General features: G+C 44.9%; 1 protein-coding gene and 1 long non-coding RNA gene across 3 annotated transcripts in view; both read left to right on the plus strand.

Moving 5' to 3' along the window:
- Positions 1-19,814, plus strand: part of LOC143208091 (uncharacterized) — a 398,278-nt gene that overhangs the window by 318,156 nt on the left and 60,308 nt on the right. The gene's annotated exons all lie outside the window — the stretch shown is intronic.
- The window catches only part of LOC143208090 (uncharacterized), a 201,119-nt gene continuing 181,894 nt past the window's right edge, over positions 590-19,814 (plus strand). Inside the window, exon 1 of the mRNA XM_076422165.1 lies at positions 590-732. The gene's annotated coding sequence lies outside the window, so the exon portion shown is untranslated. The remainder of the gene's footprint in view (positions 733-19,814) is intronic.

Genomic DNA, 19,814 nt, shown 5'->3' on the forward strand with positions numbered 1-19,814 from the left:
GTGGCACAGTGATATCTCCTCTCGATCGTCCCAGTGACAGGTTGTGCTTTGTCAGTTTGTGTGTTGTCGTCTCTCTACCCTACTCCGGTATCTCCCTGCAGCAGCAGCAGCAGCAGCTAGCATCCTCTCCGACTGGCTCCGAGCCCGGAGCACAGTGGCATGGGACTGTTGACTGTCACGGCCAGAGGCCACCTTGGATAACACCTATGGGACAGAGCCTCTGCCCGCATCGCAGCCCCGGGAGCACAGGACTAACCACCGCCGTGGATTAACCCTGCGGCATCGCAGCAGTTAGACTCGCGGTACCAAAAGCGCCAGGGTTAAGATCAATAATTCGACGTGGAAGACGCGGGCTTTCGGCCACCGAAAGTCTCTCTCCTCGACCTCGGCCGGCTGCGTCGGTGACAGTGACAGGACACGTTTTACCACTACGGTGAAGCAGTAGCAGTTGCACGCGTTCCATTGACAGAGGGGTCTGGACCGGTGACAGCTGACCGCTACGCTGGACCTGCTCTAGCCCAGGCCAGCGCAACGATCGACCGGCCGTGATCATCGTGATCACGATCGCTGAATCTGAGAATTGTGTATCGTTTCGAGGTGTGCCGATCGCCGGGAATTGTGCGGATTAGTGTTTTGTTTTGTTGTTGCGTGCCCACGGGCAGCCTCCACCGGCCCGAAGGGATATTAACGTGGCCCCCCGGAGCACAGTCTACACGCATGCCGTGGATCCAGGTAAGCGATCATCACTGACTGACGCACGCTATCTCTCACCCGATTTGACCTTTCGGGAAAATCGGCATTCGTGGATTCACCGATAACACCACCAACTAGTTAAAGAAAGAAAGGACGTCGACGATCGTTTCTCAGGTGTCTGCTCGCAGTGACAAGTGTCAGGCAGAGACCCGAGTCCCGGTTCCTGAACCCTCGCGAACCTGCCGGACCCAATGTCCGCGGCAGTTAGCTCGCAGAACATTTTGCCAATCGGTCGTCGGGCTATCGTGCCAACTGGTGGGCACGGGAAGACTGAGAGAAGAAATTTCCGTGTAAGGTCTCGAGGCTGGGGCACGCAGGCGCGTCCGTCGCCGTGCACGTGGTCGAATGGTGATCCATCCGCGGTGGTCGAGGTGTTAACCTTTTTCGAAAATCGAGGATCAGCCGGCTGGCTGAACGAAGCTTGGAGGAACAGAATGAGAGAGAGAGAAGGAAAGAGGAAAGAAGAGAGACAGAGAGTTGGTCGAGGCTAGCTAGACGCGGGGGAGGCAAGCAGCACCGTTGGCAAAACAAGTAGTTAGTTACGTGAGCGCTGGCAGCCCGCCAAACGAGCCTCGAACTTTGAAATTGCGCTCGCTAGGCTTTCTTTTCGCCAGCGATTATGCGCGCCGGAGATAGGACAACGAAACTAGAGAACTGATATTCCTTGCCTCCGCCACCCCTGTCCTCTAACAGGGTACTTTCTCCCTCCCCGCCTCTCTCTCTCTCTCTCTCTCGCTCTCTTTCTCTCTGTCCTTCCTTTCTTTTCTGTAATTCGCACAGCTATCGCCGCTGAATCTCCTTTCTGGCGCGGCCAATTAGTTTGCCGGCGCTATCGCGGCTGGTGGCGGAATGATAGCATCGGGTAAAATGTAATTGGCTCCTTATCGAGCAGCGAGCTTACAATTTCTCGACTGACCGGCGATCGTCCCTGCGCCACACACCGAGCTAACGATTCGATATCGTTCCCCGGACATTCTTTTTCTCTTTTTCGACTGCTCGCCATTTTTGGAACCGGATCTTCGAAGATCGCGAGAAAAATCGCAGGAAATTCGCAACCCCGGATCCCTGTCGGCACTAGCCTCGAAATTACCTCTATCTACCTCGTCATTAATCTTCGAGAGGGTAGAAACGACGCAGGGGTGGTTACAGCTGATTCGATGTTTGCATCCGTGCGTTAGGCTCGCGTATCGAGCGCTTATTTCCCCGGTTATTTAACGTTGTTTCTATTCTCGCGTTAGAACCGGCCGATCCGGGGAACAGGAACGGCCCGAGGAATATGGGACGCTGACGCATGATAGTTAGAGCAACGACGACGTCGGTTATAGATATGTTCGATGCCACGGCTCGTGAAACGATAGGCGCCTTCTTTGACACGTTGAAAATTCCCATCGATGCGACCTTTATCGGAAAATTGCCATCCCGCGCGACAAAAATTGACGCGCGCCCGAGGAAGCTTTCTGTCGTTTCAATAATTAATGTGTCGATAAATGAACGTACCGTGCATGAATTATTTAACGGCCGATCGTTTTCTGGTTGATGCGGGTGTAAATTGCATCTTGCCAGTCAGTTCGAACGGCCCACGAACCGAGGAAATGCTAGATAATCAATTCCCCGTTGCAAAATCTATAAAACATCTTCAGCCAGAATGAGCACGAGCTCTTTTTCAAGGAGATTTTCAAGCAAGTCATTCTTTAAAAGATATTCTCAAAGATTGGTGATTTAAATTCGTGGCTGACTATTTTAGGAAGAACTATTAAAATGGTGACAGTGAGCGGGGGAACGTTTCTCGTTTAGATTTCTCTCCGCGTGCTATCTAAATAAACCGATATTGCGTAATTTATGTACAATTTATTTTATAGGTTCGCTAAGTACAGTCTGGTTTTAATTAACGAACCGAACGCGAAGGTTAATGGATATAGAGCTTGTATCATTCGCGTAATTTATTCGACGTTTACCGGGGACTAGGGTAACTTATGCGTCCCAAGAATTTATGGTGTAATATAGAATTATTTTAACGATAATGCTCATGTTTGGTATCGATCAACCGGGGTTTCATGAATATTCAACGATATTGCGGATGTTTGACCGCGCGCTAGTCCACGCTCGTACGGTTCTGCTCTATTTCTGACGAGTGGCTAGCAGGTCTAGCGACACTATCGATAGCGTAATTTGCTCTGGCGTGGACGCGGTGCAATAAAGTATTCCCGCGGCTGTAATATCTCGTCTCGGGGGTTATTTTGGTTTGCCAGCTTTGACCCGCGTTGTTTCGCCCGTGGCCGTAGGTAGTGTATGCACGCGAATTTAGAGTGATCTGGTTGTCCGGGTCTCTAGCAGACGTTGCTCTTAATAAATGACGCCTGAAGATGTCCATTAAAATTAGCTAACCCGTATTAACATCAACGTATCCGCTGAAATCTACGTTCTCCATAAGATGCAGGACATTCGAAAATTTATTGGCAATGCTTCTTGAAATTGTTATAACATGTATTAAATATGTATATTTCTCTGTACAGTAGTAGAAAGTGTGCTTGGCGCATTTAGGTGTCTGCTAAAATTTGTTGACCTCTGTTATTCCTTACATTTTCAGTGGCATCTGTATTCACAATAAAACAGTGGACAGTTGAAAATTGATAGACGACGCTTGGGTCTTCGAAGAAGCTTGAAATTCTCTTAAGAAGTTATGGTCTTCCGTATGGTGGTAGAGAAGTAGTAAATCTCGATGCATTGAGGTCAATGATGAACAGAATATTCCTCGTAATTATAGTGTCTGTACATTTGCCTATAATTTCCAAATAAAAATGATTTTCCCAGTGATTAGTCCATCTCCAATATTCTATCCTCGGATTCGTATACCTACCGTTATTAGTCGCCAGTTTATTATCCCATCCACCAATATTCACGTGAAATGTTGCATCGCTGACAGAGCCCACGAAATTCTGAAAATAATCTCTGGATGGTTTTCGTCGAACTGCCGCTCGTCGGTCTATTACGTTATAAATTTGCGAACACCTAAACAAGCACCAAGTTATAAATTACAGAGTTTAACGGTATGCCGGGTGTAAAGCTAAATCCGTTAAAGAAAGCGTGTTACAAAAGTAAATAAGACACGGTGCTCCGTTCCGTGGAAGTTGTTCCCCATAAAAGTTTGTCAATTGAAAACTTGGAGCTTTCTTTTCTCAGAAATGTTATTCGTCCTCTTTCTCGTAAATTATTATGTAAATCGCTCCCCGGGAACTTCGCAAGTTCTTTCATTCGCTGTACGATATACCCGCGCTCCTAATTTCCGCTCCTAATGATCGATCTCGTCTTGCATTCTTCCAGTTGGATCGATAGGAAAATTGTAATTTAATCCTTCCAGCACGAACGTCAAATAAATCATTCGATTATTCAAATAAAAAAACATATCACGTTTACCAGTCACATTTTTTCATTATGTTGAGTGAACACTTGATTAATTATATTCGTGAATAATCATTTTCGTACTGCCACAATGCCGGCATTCGTCCACAAAGGGTTTGAAAAAGTGTTTTTCGAGGCATAACAGGCAACATATTAACTTGGACGCGCTAAATGAGTTTGTTAACGTATGATCGAAGCAAGTAGAGCGGGGAATACAGATTCTCGAAGAATGAAGGAACGACTTTCGGCTCCGTTTCGCTTGTTCGAGGCGGAACACGGGCGTGAACGTGCATAACCTCGAATTCGCCGACTCATTGTTCCCGGCGTCCTGTTCGTTAATTGGAAAGTTTGACACCTGAATGAGATCGTAAAAATGTAGCCGGGGTCTGGTCGAAAAAAAAGGCGCGAAAATAGTCGTCAGGTCGGGGGCGAGGGAGCGGCACAGTCGTAAAATAATGAATTTGGTCCTTGACCACCCCGAAACCCATAACCAGCCTCTACAACCTGTCAAATGGTCGACCCAAATATTTTGGAAGCGTGAATAGAGTTCTTAGTACCTGCTGGCACTCGAAAACCAGGGATTTTGTCCTGGACCGTCCTCGGGTTCCCTTGTCGCTCCAAAAACTGCCCAAAGCCAGTCTGAGGACTTTGACTAAACAGTTCCGACTTTTATGGCTACTGTCGATTATCGCCACAAATGGTAATTTCATTTATAATCCAACACATTTCCGAGAATCGTAAAAGTACTTCTTTGAGTGAATTGGTGAATAAAAATTGAGCCAAACGATGGCAAGGGAGCTGTTGCAGTTTCTACAGGAAGTTGAAAACGAATTAAAAATTAGATGTACTTGTTCGAGTGAGTGTTCCAGGAAAGTAATTCGAAATTAGTTCGAAACTGTTTTTCGAATTTCTGTTTTCGCGACTCAAGGTGCACTTAATTCGATAACGCGGCCGTGTACACCGAAACAAAATGTCGGCGAGCGCGAGTAATCGCGGCTTAATAGGAAACCGGTGTAAAGTTGGGGACCAGTTTTTAAATCCCATCCGTCGTTCGCGCTGCTGCAATTCAATTTCGAGTTTATCTACCATCTCGCAGGACGAGTTTGCATCAAATGAAATTCAACAATGGGTCCAATTAAGTCCAATTAGAAACGTATCGCGGCATAGAACAGCTGTCACGCGAGATAAGCTGTAGCCTCGCGTCGCGTCAGATTAGGTGTGATTATTGCTCCGACTTGATAATATTCGGAGCGCACTCCCTCTGTATACCCGTCGGAAAATTCATTAGTCCTTCGCAATGGGCATTCTGGCTACCAAATGGAACACGTTCTGGACACTTTGAATTACCACCAAGACTTCGCAAGCCCTTTGTTCGTTGGCAAAAATATTGCACGTTTATAGAATGTATCTAGAAAATTTGATCTTGCACCAACAATCGTTTAGTTTCATCATTACGCACAGTGGACGAGAAATGATTGCTGGTACATTTTGTACAAAATTAAACAATGCAAATCTGTTGTGGTTATTGGAATGAACTTTTTCAAAATTCAGTGTTTGAACAATTTTTTACGATTTATTTATTTTATTGCGAATTAATTTTCTTTTAATCTACGACGAATAAAAAATTGATTTGTACTCATCTGCCAAAATTTTGATTCAACCTTTTAAAAACTTGTTGTTTAATAACCCTCCGAGGCACAGAGGGAGGTGCGACTGGAATAGTAAAAATTGCGTGAGATTTTGTGATTTTTCGGGGAACATTTCGGAAAAAGACAGACGTCGTATGTGTCGGCGAGCGGAACAGAACGGAACAGAGTTCTCCGTGGTCCCTGGGCAGCGATCATTTTGCAACGAACAATTTCCATCCTCGGGCACATTTTTCTTCGGCCACGTCTTGCTGGCCACGTTTCAGCGAGTCCGACTTATTATCCGGGGATAGGGCTGTTCTCCCTCTTTCTCTCGCTCTCTCCGGCTCTCTCGTTCTGGTGGGGCTAGAGCAGACGTCTTGTCGTACGAAAGTGGCAGTTTGCAATTAAACGACGATGTTATCGTAAAGGACCTGTAGGTCGGTTGAATGTACATGGCAGCGAATTAAAATGTAAATACTTGATTAAAGTTAATCCCGGCCAGGTGAATAAACCTGCTGTACGCGCGAGACAGAGAATGGTGTGGAGAGAAAGATAGAAGATGCAGTTGAGGAAGGGGTGCGGAGGGGTGTGCGAGGAGGGTTTCCAAGGGGGAAGAGAGGGAGAGATGAAGAGAGGGGTCGAAGGGGATGAAAAGAGAACGAGAGAACCTCGACGGTCCTAAGGGGTGGTTTTTATTGCAGGTTTTTATTAGCTGAGTAGGTGTACTCCATTCTACCCCTACCGTTTCCACGGGGTTCTGCCTAACCCCCCTCATCGTCTTCTCCGCCGTTGCTCGTGTCTAACCGCCCTCCCTTCAACCCCCTCACGAAACCCCCATCATCAGCCCACCACCCTCCGGAACCAGCCAGGCCGAGACGCGAGGGGCGAAGGGTTGATTAAAACTAACGTTGCGCCAAGAATTACCCCGTGAGATTGAAAATTAAATTAATACACAAAACCCCTGGCCACCGGGGCTAATTAGTTATATGATAGTAATTAAAAGTTAAGCGCATCTTGGAGGGAGACAAACATCGTTCCGACGCAGCGGGGTGGAGGGTGAAGGAGGAGAACGTAATTGGGGGTGCGTGATCGATGACCGGCGAGAGATTCGAGATTCATCGGGACTGCGATTATTTTCGGATGGATATCGGTCCTTAGGTATTATTTTCTCGTTTATTGACGGAATTGAAGTATGATCAAAAATTCGGCAAATGCGCAAAGTCAATAAAAATAAAAATCGAGCGACATGTAATAAATTTCGCAACCTGAAAGTTTGAGCACCGTTGCCGAAGTAATAATTAGAAAATAGTTGAAGTCTCGAATTTTCATTACGTGGACAAAGGGTGTGCCGGTTTCTGCGGCCAGGAATACATTTCTGCGAAAGTGTATAGAGGCCGGTTGGACAAATAGTTTTCTCGAAGTATTTTCAATATGTGCTCGGGCCGATACTAAACCAATTGAATGTTGTTTTGCGACGGGGAACACGGTCAGCGAGCGGAATAGCTTGTCCGATTTAATAAGCGAAAAACGCGGGTCGGTGGCGGCGCCGTCGGGGCCAAAGAAACCGGGGAATGTCTGTGTTCCGAGCGAATTTATATAATAAATATCAATTCTCTTTTCCCCGACGGTGTTGTTTCTCTCATTTTCGCAACAGGGGCAACAAAGAGGGGGGACGATAGAAACGAAAAAAAAAGAATAAAAACAACAGGCGCGCGCGACGATTCTCTCTCGCATCGATCAGAAGATCCCAGTTTAAACAGCGAGAGCGCGCACCCAGGGGTCCCCCGTCGCGGGTGGCGCAATTAAAAAACGTAATGGCACTTTTTAATCACATTAAACGCGATCGAAACAAATAATCAAGTCGGTATTTCTCTCCGTTTGGAGTTTCATTACTTTTAATGAATATCCATTATTTTTAATGAAGCCTCTAGAGGAGCCGCCGCCGACAGGTTTTTTGGGAAAACGTCGAGGAACATTGATAACTGCGCGAACGTTTCTATTTAGAAAGAATAACTCGTACAATTTTTCCAATAAAAGGATGTCCGAGAGACAGACAGAAAAAGTTTGGCAAAAAATCCTTGAAACAACAGAGTCTTTTCTGCGCTAATTAATTCTTCCAAATTGGGAACAAAATGATTGCTCTCGAACGAAGAAACTGATATATTTTTGGGTTGTTAGTTTCAATCGTAACTCTCTTTTACTAATGAATTAATTTTCATATTCTTAATTTGTATATCGATTTTATAAGGCAGAAGTGGTCGGATGTGTGAAGTGCTTTTACACTTCTTTTTCTAATGTTTGTGCTATATCTGAAAGAAGCTAGATATGCTTTTTAGATAAGAACAATCTCAGGATAAGTTGTTAAATTACATTACTCGAGATAGTTTTCTGGTTTACGCCGGATTGCAAAACTAATCTCGGAAGGAGTTGTTCGATTACATTACGCAAAGATAATTCGTTAGATTACGTATGAAATTAATGTCGCTGGTAAACAATTGATTAATTCTTCGATTTTTAAAGAATCATTACTTCAGAACTGACTGAAAAATTGTTTCACCCAAGTTCGTAAACGAATTTGTATAATCAAATAAAAATATAAAAGGGTAATGTTTGAAAATTCTTAGAGAATTCATTGAGATGCTAAAGGGGTAATATCGACCTGCGCGATTCATTTTTCGGGCTCGACGATCGATCCTTAGGTCAGCATTTTAAATGGCCCGATAGAACGCTCTAAAAGGAAGAATAGTTTCCTTTCGTCTGTGTTACGTAAACCGTGTCGGCACGGCGCGGTGGTCGGACGAATGAAAATCCCGCTTTGAAACAAGATCCCCGGGAGATACTCGAACGCGTTTTCAATCTCATAAAGCCCTCGGCCCCGCGCGCCGTCGATTATTCGCCGCTCGATACTTGGCAGAAATTTTTAAGTATATTAGGAATACACTGGCTGTGGCTGAGTTATTCGAATGCTTTCAAGAAATTGCAGGATGCATTAGCTTACATTACGCCGCCTCCATTACATTATGAATATTACTCTACTCCCCTCCCTCCTGTAAGTATATATCGATGAAAGAGAGGGAGAGAGAGAGAGAGAGAGAGAGAGAGAAAGAGCTGCGCGAATCCCGGTTTCTCCGTCGGAGAGGGTGCATCTCGTGCGATGCGGAGGCGGCGGCTTTTATTATTTCTTGCGTTTTCAGACGCGCCATTTTACCGAATTACCGGTGTTAACGGGGCCCCCGATACGAGATTTATCGGATCCATTCGCAGACATACACACCGACGATGTATTATTCTGCCGGTAAAAAACATTCCCGTCGAAAACGGCTAACGCGATCGCTAGACTGGAGGATGTTTATGCAAATTCGCGGTTTGATAGACCAATTTTCAGAACCGGTAGCGATACCGTAATTTATTTCTTCCGCCGACGCCATTATTAGATTGCGAATAAAAACTTCTTGCCGAAGCTGTCTGTTTTATTGACCAACGCGCATTTACATTCGCCCGGGGATGTCGAGCGTTATTGAGCTGCGCGCGCGAGCATTATTTTCAACTGACGATGAATATTTCACGAGTAATCGTGGTTTTTTGCGAGGATGGACTCCGCTTTTATTTAGCTTATTAGGCGAGTGTCAATCGACGACTAATTAAGCAGAAAAGGGGTTTCAAATCACGCACAGGATTACAACCACGTAGGAACACTTGATCCAAACAACAATTCGCGCCTCGGTGAATAATTCTGGCAGTCGTCCTCGCGAAAGAAGATGCTCGATCGGGATCGTTCGCGAAGAAGTCTGTCGGTCGGAGTGGAGAAGCCTGTCGCGACTCGGGAGTCAATTTAGAATGAGAATATCGGAAAAGACTATACACGGTTGCCCGCGGAGAGGAGACTCGTTCTCGCTTTGTCCCTCTTTCTCACTCTCTCCCTTTGCCTGCCATCTGTAATGTTCTTGTTGGTCGGTTGTTGGGCTCTCTTTCTCCGGGACGCCTTGGTGCATTAGCTTGAACACATCCATGAATATTATCCCGTACTTTGGCGAGGGCTGAGAGAGGGGTGTCTGGAGACGGAGGGGGTCGGTGGGGGCTGGTGAGGGGCTCGGGCTCGGTATATAAGGTATAAGGTAGTCCATTAGCGTTAATATTATAAACGTTAGCTGCCCTCTGGCCATCCCCGTAACATACTCACGCGCGCCTGCGCTCTCTCCTATGTCTCTCTCTCTCTCTCTCTCTGTTTCTCTCCCTGAAACCGCCACCCCCTTCGTTCCTCCTTTCTCTCATCTCTATTTCAACGACCGTTCCCGTCCGCATACACCGTCTGTCTCTCTTCAGCAGAGAGGAGCTCTCTGCAAGCCTCTCTTTCTCATTCATTCCACCCCCGTTCACGGTGTCCTTGTCCTCCCACAAACTCGTCTGTATCTTTCTCCCTTTCTCCCCTCTCTATCTACGTCTGCCTGTCTCTCTCCTCCACCTTCATTCACTTCGTTCTCGTTCGCTCAACCTCCCCTCTCTCTCTATCCCTCTCTATCTCGTCTTTACGCTCATCGTCGTGCAAACAACACACGCTAATATACCTCTCCACTGCATAGAGGGGCGCGAGCCACTACCACGACCATATATACAACCGTACACGACAGAACCTCTTACTTAGGTGTTCTGTTACCTTACTTTATCCCGGAGCCACGGTCTACAGGGTGACCGGATTGAGACCCGACACCCGACTCGCCGACAGGTGGCCGATCCGAGGACGCGAATACCTTTACGATTTACCGGGCCGGTCCCAGCCGACGTGATCCGATCGTATACTTTCTGTGTCCCAGAATATTTCTGCGATTTTACCAGCTGGTTCTCGAACAGACGCGTTCGAATCCTTGGAGAAGTGCCACTAGCGTTTTTCTAGCGAGTTCGACCTCTGACTTGATTAGTTATCGAGTCCTTTTTTTTACATCACTTCGGAATATACTCTGGTTTCCGGCAGTGACAATTATTGGGTTGGCGAGAAAATAATTTCGGTATTTTAAGGTAAAATAAAACCGAATTTCTTTATTCAAGACATGAAGTTTAATCAATAAAATTATTTCTTCTTTATTCTTTTTGGCAAGAGATCATCGAACCAAAGGGAAATTTATCTTGTTCATTGAAGTTCATTGCTTGGATCCGAAATTACTTTCTTGCCAACCCAATATGTAGTTCTTTCGCATTCTTTCAATCCTGGGAGTTCGAGTCTTTGAATTTCGGTGTCCAAGTTGCTTATGGTTTTGAGAATTCGAAAATATTTTTGCGGAACTCGCCAACGATCTAACAATAAGTGAATATTATAAAGCCATGAAAAACATGAGCCTTTCTACGGCCGAAGCAATATGACTTTGCATGTAGATCTGCACTCTCGATAGGCTCCTGTGTTTTCGACATGGTCGAAACAAGGTTCACCTACCGTGAACTAGCTATCTGCATAACATGATGGGGATGACGATGTCATTATAAGGAAGCCCGCGAAGCGTGATTATAGGAGAGAGAATCTTCTAATTGCTTTCACCTCGTCGGATAAGCCATCGCGAACGAACATTTTTATTTTAGGGCTTTGGAACACCTTCGAACGCATTCATTTCACGTCAGGAAAGACACCGGCACTGGAAACGAAAAATTCTTTCTCTCGAACACTTCGCGTTGTCTTCTAGTAGATCTTTCATGTGGTGATCTTTACTATGCTTGCAACTGAAGATTTCTGGCATTAGGCAAATTTCTTGCATCCTAGTGCCATGGTTTTCTTCGTGTTCTGATGCTAAACAGCTTTGATAAGAGGGAGAATTTCTTCTAGTGACGTCTGACTAGTACAACAGGTACCTGGATCCTCTCATTTTCGGATTTCTTCGGTCAGTGAACAGTGACGTTGAATCGTCTCGAGGTTCTTTCGATTCGGCATGGAGGGGGCAGGGTCGCGGTCACGTGAGTCAGACACGTCTGTAACGATGCTCCGGCCCCATTAAGAGGAATCAACGCGTACGTATCGCGAGGCTGCGGCTAGATAATCTCCGCTTACGCTTCGCTCGAAAAGCTTCTCCCATCTGCAAACTGCATATTCCCATTTAGCGCTATGATCCATCGTTAGAAGCTGCTCCCAGGCACCACTGAATTAGCGAAATCCTCTCGAATCGGAGTAGCCTGAGAGGTCCCCGGACCCCTTAGACCTCCATTAGTATACATAATAATAAACAACAATCGTACGGTTACAGCCGAAATTAGGATCCTCTTAGCGAGGAAGCTAGCCGCCTCTCTCTCCGGCTCTTGGTTCTGGCTTCTCGCTGGGAATAGTGGACAGTAGCATATCCTGCGGACGTTTTCGCCCCGGCACTGTATTCCCTTGGAACGTCTAAAAGCCACCAGGAGTTCTTATTATTCTTCCTTTCTTTTCGCCACCGGCCGAGAGTGCACAGGCTCTCTCGCGGCCGAACAGATGCTGAAAAGCTGAAAGCTCGACGGTGATATCGCGTCGACGACCACCATCGGGAGAAATTTCTTTCGTTTACTCCCTCTCGCGGGATAAACAGATTCGCTCGGCGACGCTCCATTGCCGGATATAATTAATCGCGCACACCCCGGGGACTCGATCCAACGCGAATCCAGTTTTTCAATCAGTACTTCGACCGAACGGGCCTCGCTAATTATCAGCGACACGCGAACACTTTTATCTAGTTAGTGCTACGGTGGACTGCGGATATTCCATTCATCTTTTTCATCATTAACTTAAATTCTAACCTACTGAGAAACGCTGCTGGGAAAAAGGAGAAATATTTACACATTTTATTCTCCGAAAATAAAAAAATTGGCAGATAAACTAATAAAAATCACTAACAACCGTGTCAAGTAAACAGGAACAGTGTAGCCGAAGCTCAAACACCGTCCCAATAAATCGGCCACCCCTACCGAGCCACCCTCGCCGCGGAGAAAAACCGGAAACGGCTAGTACAACAAACATTTTCGACCACATTCTGGTACATAAACATATCCGAGTCGGTCCCCGAGCGGACACTTGGAACATTACGAGCCGATACATCCTCCTTGTCAGTTTCAGTCGACGAGGGGTGGTTTCGCAGCCCCCGTGCCTCCTCCCCGCCCTCCGATTACGAGCGTCGGCTCGATATCGTGGCGGTGTTAAACACGGACACGAGTTGTCGGGGGGTTAATGCGAGAAAGAATTTGACCCGGCCCCTGGTTCCCACCTCCCCACCCCTTGGCCACCAGGTTCCTTATCGGACACAATATACTTCCGCCCTCGAGCCTTATTCACGATCGCTGCAGCCCACGGCCCCTGGCCGGCTATCGGAACCACTCTCAATCCCCTTTAGAAGCTTCGGCTATCGTCGGGGGGTGGGACGGACGGCTTCGGAGGGGCGGGAGGAGGAGGAGCGAGAAAGTGGATTGAAACGCGGGGAAGAACAAGACGGATACGCGTGACGCCACTCGGAGCAATAACGTTAATTGCTGTAATTTCAATTGCCACGGATTCTGCCGGCCACTCGAGCCATTTCGCCGATTTCACGGGAAACGGAGCAGTGACGTGGAGAAAGGGGTGGGAGGTGGGGCATCCCCACTTCCCCGCCCCCGCACTCGACCAGTCACCCTGTTTTTTTTTTTATTTCATATCGCTCGAAACCACCCACCGAGGAACTTCCGTTTCACGTGACGCCGATCGGTTTTTCCTTTTTTTTTATCTACCCCCGCTCCCTTTCGCCCCGCTCTTCCTCTGCCCCGACCACCCCCGCAGAGCCGTTCGTTTTCTCGTATTTTTATGTCGACGCTATTGATTGGAATGGAACTAATTGCTTAGAAGCTGTTGCAAATAACGATGCGCGCCCGGAACACCGGTGCGGGCGACCGGCTCGTGGATTTTAGGTGGATTGTGGTTCCAATTAAAGGAAGCTGCAGCGCTCGCTCTCTGTATCATTCAAACATTTCTGCTTTATGGACCCGCTGACTACCGTCGAACATGCCGTGATGCCTCTGTATGGTCGCGCTCGAGGGCCGGATGCGAGACTGTAGAGAGGCGGCATCGGTTCCGCGGGGTTGTGTTCATACTAGGCTAGTTTTGGATGGAACGGTTGTTGTATGTCGTAGGGAAACTTTTATTTTCATCATTTTTCATTGGCACATCGTTTTTACGCGGTTTACGATGCTCTGAATTATTCAGACCTCGATCCATCAATTTTTGAAAAACGCATTTGCAACTCGTATTAGTTTACTGTTAATTGTTTTGAGCTAGTTGCATGTTTTGGATGCCAATTTTGGCTCAGTTCCTAGATTGAACATAATTTATAAGGCCTAGTCAACGAACACCACAAATAACATAAATAGCATAATACATACAGTGGCTCACGAAAGTATTCGAACGCCCTTTAAAACAGAATAACTTTTTTATAATTGTAACAAACGACCTGATTTTTTGTAATCAATTAGAAGCACTGGTTTATTACATGCAAAAATAGAAAAGGCATTTTTTAAACATTTTTATTAGGGCCCTTAATGATAATTTAAAATATATGTTTTGTAGATCTGTGTTAGTTATACACATGCTGAAAATTTCAGCGAAATCGGTTGACGCAGGAAAAAACGACACGCATCGAAAGATGTACGATTTTGTGGATTTTAAGCAGAATCTGATCAAAAATCGTGTAAAACTACGATTTTCAACATTTTTAATCGCTTGTAGCTCGTGTGTATGTTAATCGATTTTGACGAAATTTTCAGCATGTGTATAACTAACATAGATCTACAAAATATATATTTTAAATTTTCTTTAAAGGGCCCTAATAAAAAACTTTAAAAACTGACTTTTTTATTTTTGCATGTAACTTTGTAAATTATAATTTTTTGGAAAATCTTTTTTGCATATCATTTCATAAACCAGTGCTTCTAATTGATTATGAAAAATCAGGTCGTTTGTTACAATTATACAAAAGTTATTCTGTTTTAAAGGGCGTTCGAATACTTTCGTGAGCCACTCTGTATATAATAAAATATAATTCATAGTCCATACCACCAAAAACACTGTATATATTTCTCTTACCCAAGGTACACGGTGATTCAACATGCGAGTTCCGCTCCAAATTCAACAACTCTTTATTTTTCTATTGTTCTCTATTTCTCGTAATTTTCTATTGTCCTCGTAAATAAAAATATCTCACTACGAAGCCTCGAGTGTGAGCAGAGCACTGTCGAAAACTCGAAAATTCCCCGAAACCGATGCGAAACTTTTGATCCGCGCTGTGTACGCTCACGGTGCTTACACCATCCCAGCAATATTTACAAGACCGCTTTCTCGGAATGATGGAAGTGTTCTCAGTGTCCAATAAAAAATCAAGAGACAGAATTTATGAACGCAATATCGGGACCAAAATCAAGAGAAGCCCGTGGTGCTGCAGGTCACGATCGATAGACCGCCACGGTCCTCTCGTAGTAAGAATACCAACGATAATCCGATCTAAAATCCTTGAAGACTACCTCAAGGATTGTTCGATTCACCGTTGAGCAAAAGCAGAGCATTGCTACTAATTGTAATGTTTCTTGTCAGTAGAAATTGATTGAACATCAACTGCACATTGCACGCGAGTTAAGAACAAGACTTTTCAAAGAAGGGAAGACTATGATACAAAAATTAATCAATGCCATTCTATAGTAACATTCGACTACTTAAAGTCGATGTTGATTGTACATAATATTGCTGGTTGCTCGATGCAAGTGTTCACCCTTAACACTCGAATGGTGACTCAGAGTCACCACTAAAAATTGCTGTACCATTATTCTAAATATTGTATCATTAAATATTTTAGTACCGAAACAATTAAGGTGGAGTGGGGTAAGTGCGCACTAGTTTTTGCAAAGTTGGACTTTAAACTGATGTATTTTCAGTCTGGTATGTAAAAACTTAACGTTCTTGGTATCAAACTCTTGCCACAGTTACTACTGTATTAGTATTATATACGTTTTGATAGGATATTGTACAAAGTATCAACTAGGATGCATTTGCTCCGAAAATGGGACAAATTCATCTCTGAGAGTTAAAAATGCTTTCGAACCTTGTTTCAAATGCTACGGGGCAAGAAAAGAATGATTAACAAGCCTGCTATAAAATGCTTCTTATTGCATTAAATTATGTTGTTTAGTTGTATAGTTATCCATTTTTAAACAAACAAGTACTTTTATGCTGAAATATAAAAGGGGATACAGCGATATAAAACAAAGTTTTAGTTTTTTCTTACGTATTTGCGAACCATGTTATGACTAAAAAAAAAGTAAAAAAAAAACCAAATTATCTACTTACCCCTTCATTAAGAATTATAGTACAAAAAGTAGACTGACATAGTGAACATGAACTGCCTAGTACGCACTTACCCCACCGTGATAGTACGGACTTGCCCCGTGTAGTAATATTGATGGGGAAAGATCATCTTAGTGTCCTTCTCAATAAATTTTAGAAAATACAATAAAGACGGTTTATTTAATGTAAACCTACATCAATATTTGTTGTGTACTTACCTAAAATAACAACACACAGAATATATTAATAACTCGTAAACTATTGCACGTTCAGGGTAACCTCAAAGTTGTACGTGTACCCACGTGACTGTTTGGCATTGGTTGATTTAAGCGAGGAGAACACCTTTATTCTTGGGCGACATCTATGTCGAACAGTTCATACTAACTTATAATACATTAATAAATACAACCTAGAGAAATTTCGTTTATATTATAATAAAAATAACCAATTAAAGCAGTTGCCCCGTTTTTACGCACTTACCCCACTCCACCTTACTAGACATTTAAATATTGTATGAGGTATTATATGAATTCCATATTCATACAAAGGAGAAAGGATTAAAATAGAATGGAATTATTCTAGGTCGGAAGAAATGTTTAATTTTCGAGTTCAAATAGCTCCGGGTGCAAAGGGTTAAACAATTTCCAGAAGACCCGGTCTCCCGAAAAATGTTTGGGTCAGTTGTTAATCAGCGAACGCGTTCAACAAAAATTGTATTCGCGACATGATCGTGTTGCAGCCACAGTTTCAGGGACTCGTTAGCTTCGATTCGTCGGCTCGGAGAACCCCTGGCTCACGTAGAATCCTAAGATCTCCTCTGACGTCTGCTTAATTAATTACCATCCGCGGTTTTAATTAGCTGGGGCTTCTACCTTCTCGTCCTCCCTCGTTCCCTCGTTCCCTCGTTCCCTCGTCGTGGAAAACCATGTGCCAGGCTAGCTGGCTGCACCGTCACTCGTACACACGCACGCTCGCCCATACACCTTATCCCTCTACATATACTGTATACTGTATACCCACTCGAAAACCAGTCCGCAAACCGTCCGGGACACGTCCGCGCCTTCTACGCGCGCACCAGGTGCCGTCGGACACTCTGTCCTTCGCGTACGCACAAACGCGTAACCCACGACAAGGCCTGTGCACGCAACAGAGATCCACGCCGATGATAAACGTCGAAAACCTCGCCCATCCGAAGATTTAACTATTGTTGTGACTGGTTCGAACCATTATATGAAAACCATGGTGGCCGATTATTCCAAAAAGTCGAAAGAATTGCTACCAATAGTGTACCAACCGGAGGGGCGGATTGAATTAACTTCATTTGATAGAGATTTAACTTGTTAATTAACACGAAAAGAAACTTATGAACAATGTTCAGTTTGTAGCTACGAAAAATTCAGTTATCAAGGAGAATTGTTTTGGGTCAAGTTTCAACCCCTCTGATTTGATCGATAGAGGGTAGTTACAGAAAAGTCGGATTATCGGTTTTCGGTCGATTTTTACTATTTAGTTGCATGTAGAACTTCTGTTAAAAAAAAAAATCGGACATATTGCAGCTATCGAGGCACGTACTACGGATTTTTTCTCCATTTTTTTTTTTCAGTGAAAATCCTGGATATGAAAAATTAAAAAGAAGGGAACATGTGCAGCATCGTTTATACTATTGCGACTGTAGCGATACATTGTTATTGCTGTCATCGATTTTATCAGACTTTTTGGTTGAGCGCGCTATAGTTGATAAAATAACACTTTTTTCCGTACAGAAGAATTTTCTTTCCGAAGTTTATGGCATTGCAATCCACATAAACAGTGTATAAATCGTTAACAAATCGACAATACTGCAACCGCAATCAGTCTCCCAACAAGACAGTCCGCCACTCCCTTTCGCCGAACAAAAGTGAAAGTCTCGTGCCGAAATTCTGCGAGATCGATCAACGGCGAGCGAGTTCGGATCACCAGGACGTGGATCAATCGAGCGGGGGGTCGTTCACCGGGATCGATCAAATCGACAGGGGGAAACGCTAACAACCGGGGCTCATTTACCGAAAAAGGTAACCGAAGGAGGCGATAGAGGGAATAAGATTGTGTGTCGAAGGGGGCGAGGAAACTTGGCAAGAAACGTTTGGTGGCGGGGGTCCGACGAAGGTGGGGGGTTGTGTGCACGGGGCCCGCCCGGTAGAGAGAAAGGGTACGGAACGATACAAAGACAATGTGTTTGTTGCCGATTAGCAGAAGGACGAGGTGAGGTTTTTACGAGAGTTCGAGGTACGGATCGGGGCCCTTTGGGCTCCGTGGAGGGGTAAGGGGAGAGGCACGCAGTCGTTTACAGCCGGAGAGAATCGGGGCCCGTGGCTTAAATGACCCCTCTCTTCTCTCTCTTTCTCTTGAGCCGCGCCACCCGTGGCTTCCCCACCTGTGTGTCAAGATTTACGGCAATTCGCTTTTTGCCCCCTTTAAGAGCTTTCGTATTATCTTACTGCCTCTGTCGTTGCTTCCTCCGCGAGCAAATGTACTTTGCCCCCTCCTCTTCTTCTTCTTCCCCCTCTTCAGGGCCACCTCTTCATTCGTTTCTCCTCGGTGTGTCTTCCTCCTCCTTCGTTTTCTTTTTCCGTTCTTCCGCTTCTTCTTCGCTCTTTGTCCTTTTCTTTTTGAGACTCAACCTCCTCAACCTTCCTCCTCCTCCTCCTCCTCCTCTACCTCACCGCTCTTTCTCCTACTCGTCTTCGATACGAACGAGTATATTTGCTCAGGTAAGAAGCACCGGGTACAGGTGTAACGCAGACACGAACACAACGGAACACCTGAGTCCGTAATTATTTCGGGACAAGCGACCCGCCACGACCAACCCTCATCCCCACCGCGATACTCTCTTCCTACGTCTCTTTCGTTCTGTTGCTCTCTTGTTAGCTTGTTTTCTTGAAACGAGGAGTTTAATTACGCCGGATTCGATTAAGAAAACGGCTGAGCTAGGGGAAAGCATTTTTCGACGGTGGGCCATCTAATTTTCACTTTTTAAACTAAATCGATTGCTGCAGTCTCCAAGGAACATTTTCTTTCTTCCGTAAAGAATATTTCACAGTAAATGATACCGTGTTACACGATTCTAATTCGACTCTAGGGGACAGGGAATATTTTGTTGTCCGACACTCTCTTCATACCTCTCTTTCGTTCTGTTGCTCTCGTATTAGCTTGTTTTCTTTGAAACGGGGAGTTTAAATACTTAATTTTTCGACGGTGGGCCATCTAATTTTCACTTTTTAAATTAAATCGATTGCTGCAGTCTCCAAGGAACATTTTCTTTCTTCCGTAAAGAATATTTCACAGTACATGATACTGTGTTAGACGACTCTAATTAGACTGTAGGAGACAGTTTCGAATTATTGGCACATCGTGTAAGTCTGTCAGGCGACGAGCAGAAGCTGAGTTTGCGTTGGTGTCAGAATCCTGACGGAGGAAGTGGCCTCGGACGGTCATATAAGTTTGATCCAACTAAGTTTCTAGTACACCGGCGCTTTGTGTAGTATTCTTGTTGCTTATTGTCCCCGAGTGAATGGAGTGTCTGTGTTGACGATGTTCGGCGCTATTCTACGACGTTTGACTGGAAACAGGCTCTTCTTCGTCAAACACCTTCTTTCCCCGAGACGACGCCAACGTGGCAAATATTTCTTCTCGAGATTCAGTAGAAGCTCCAATGTCTTCCATTTTGAATACAACAACAACTTCCATAT

Source organism: Lasioglossum baleicum, chromosome 4 (assembly GCF_051020765.1).
Source record: "Lasioglossum baleicum chromosome 4, iyLasBale1, whole genome shotgun sequence".
NCBI lineage: Eukaryota > Metazoa > Arthropoda > Insecta > Hymenoptera > Halictidae > Lasioglossum > Lasioglossum baleicum.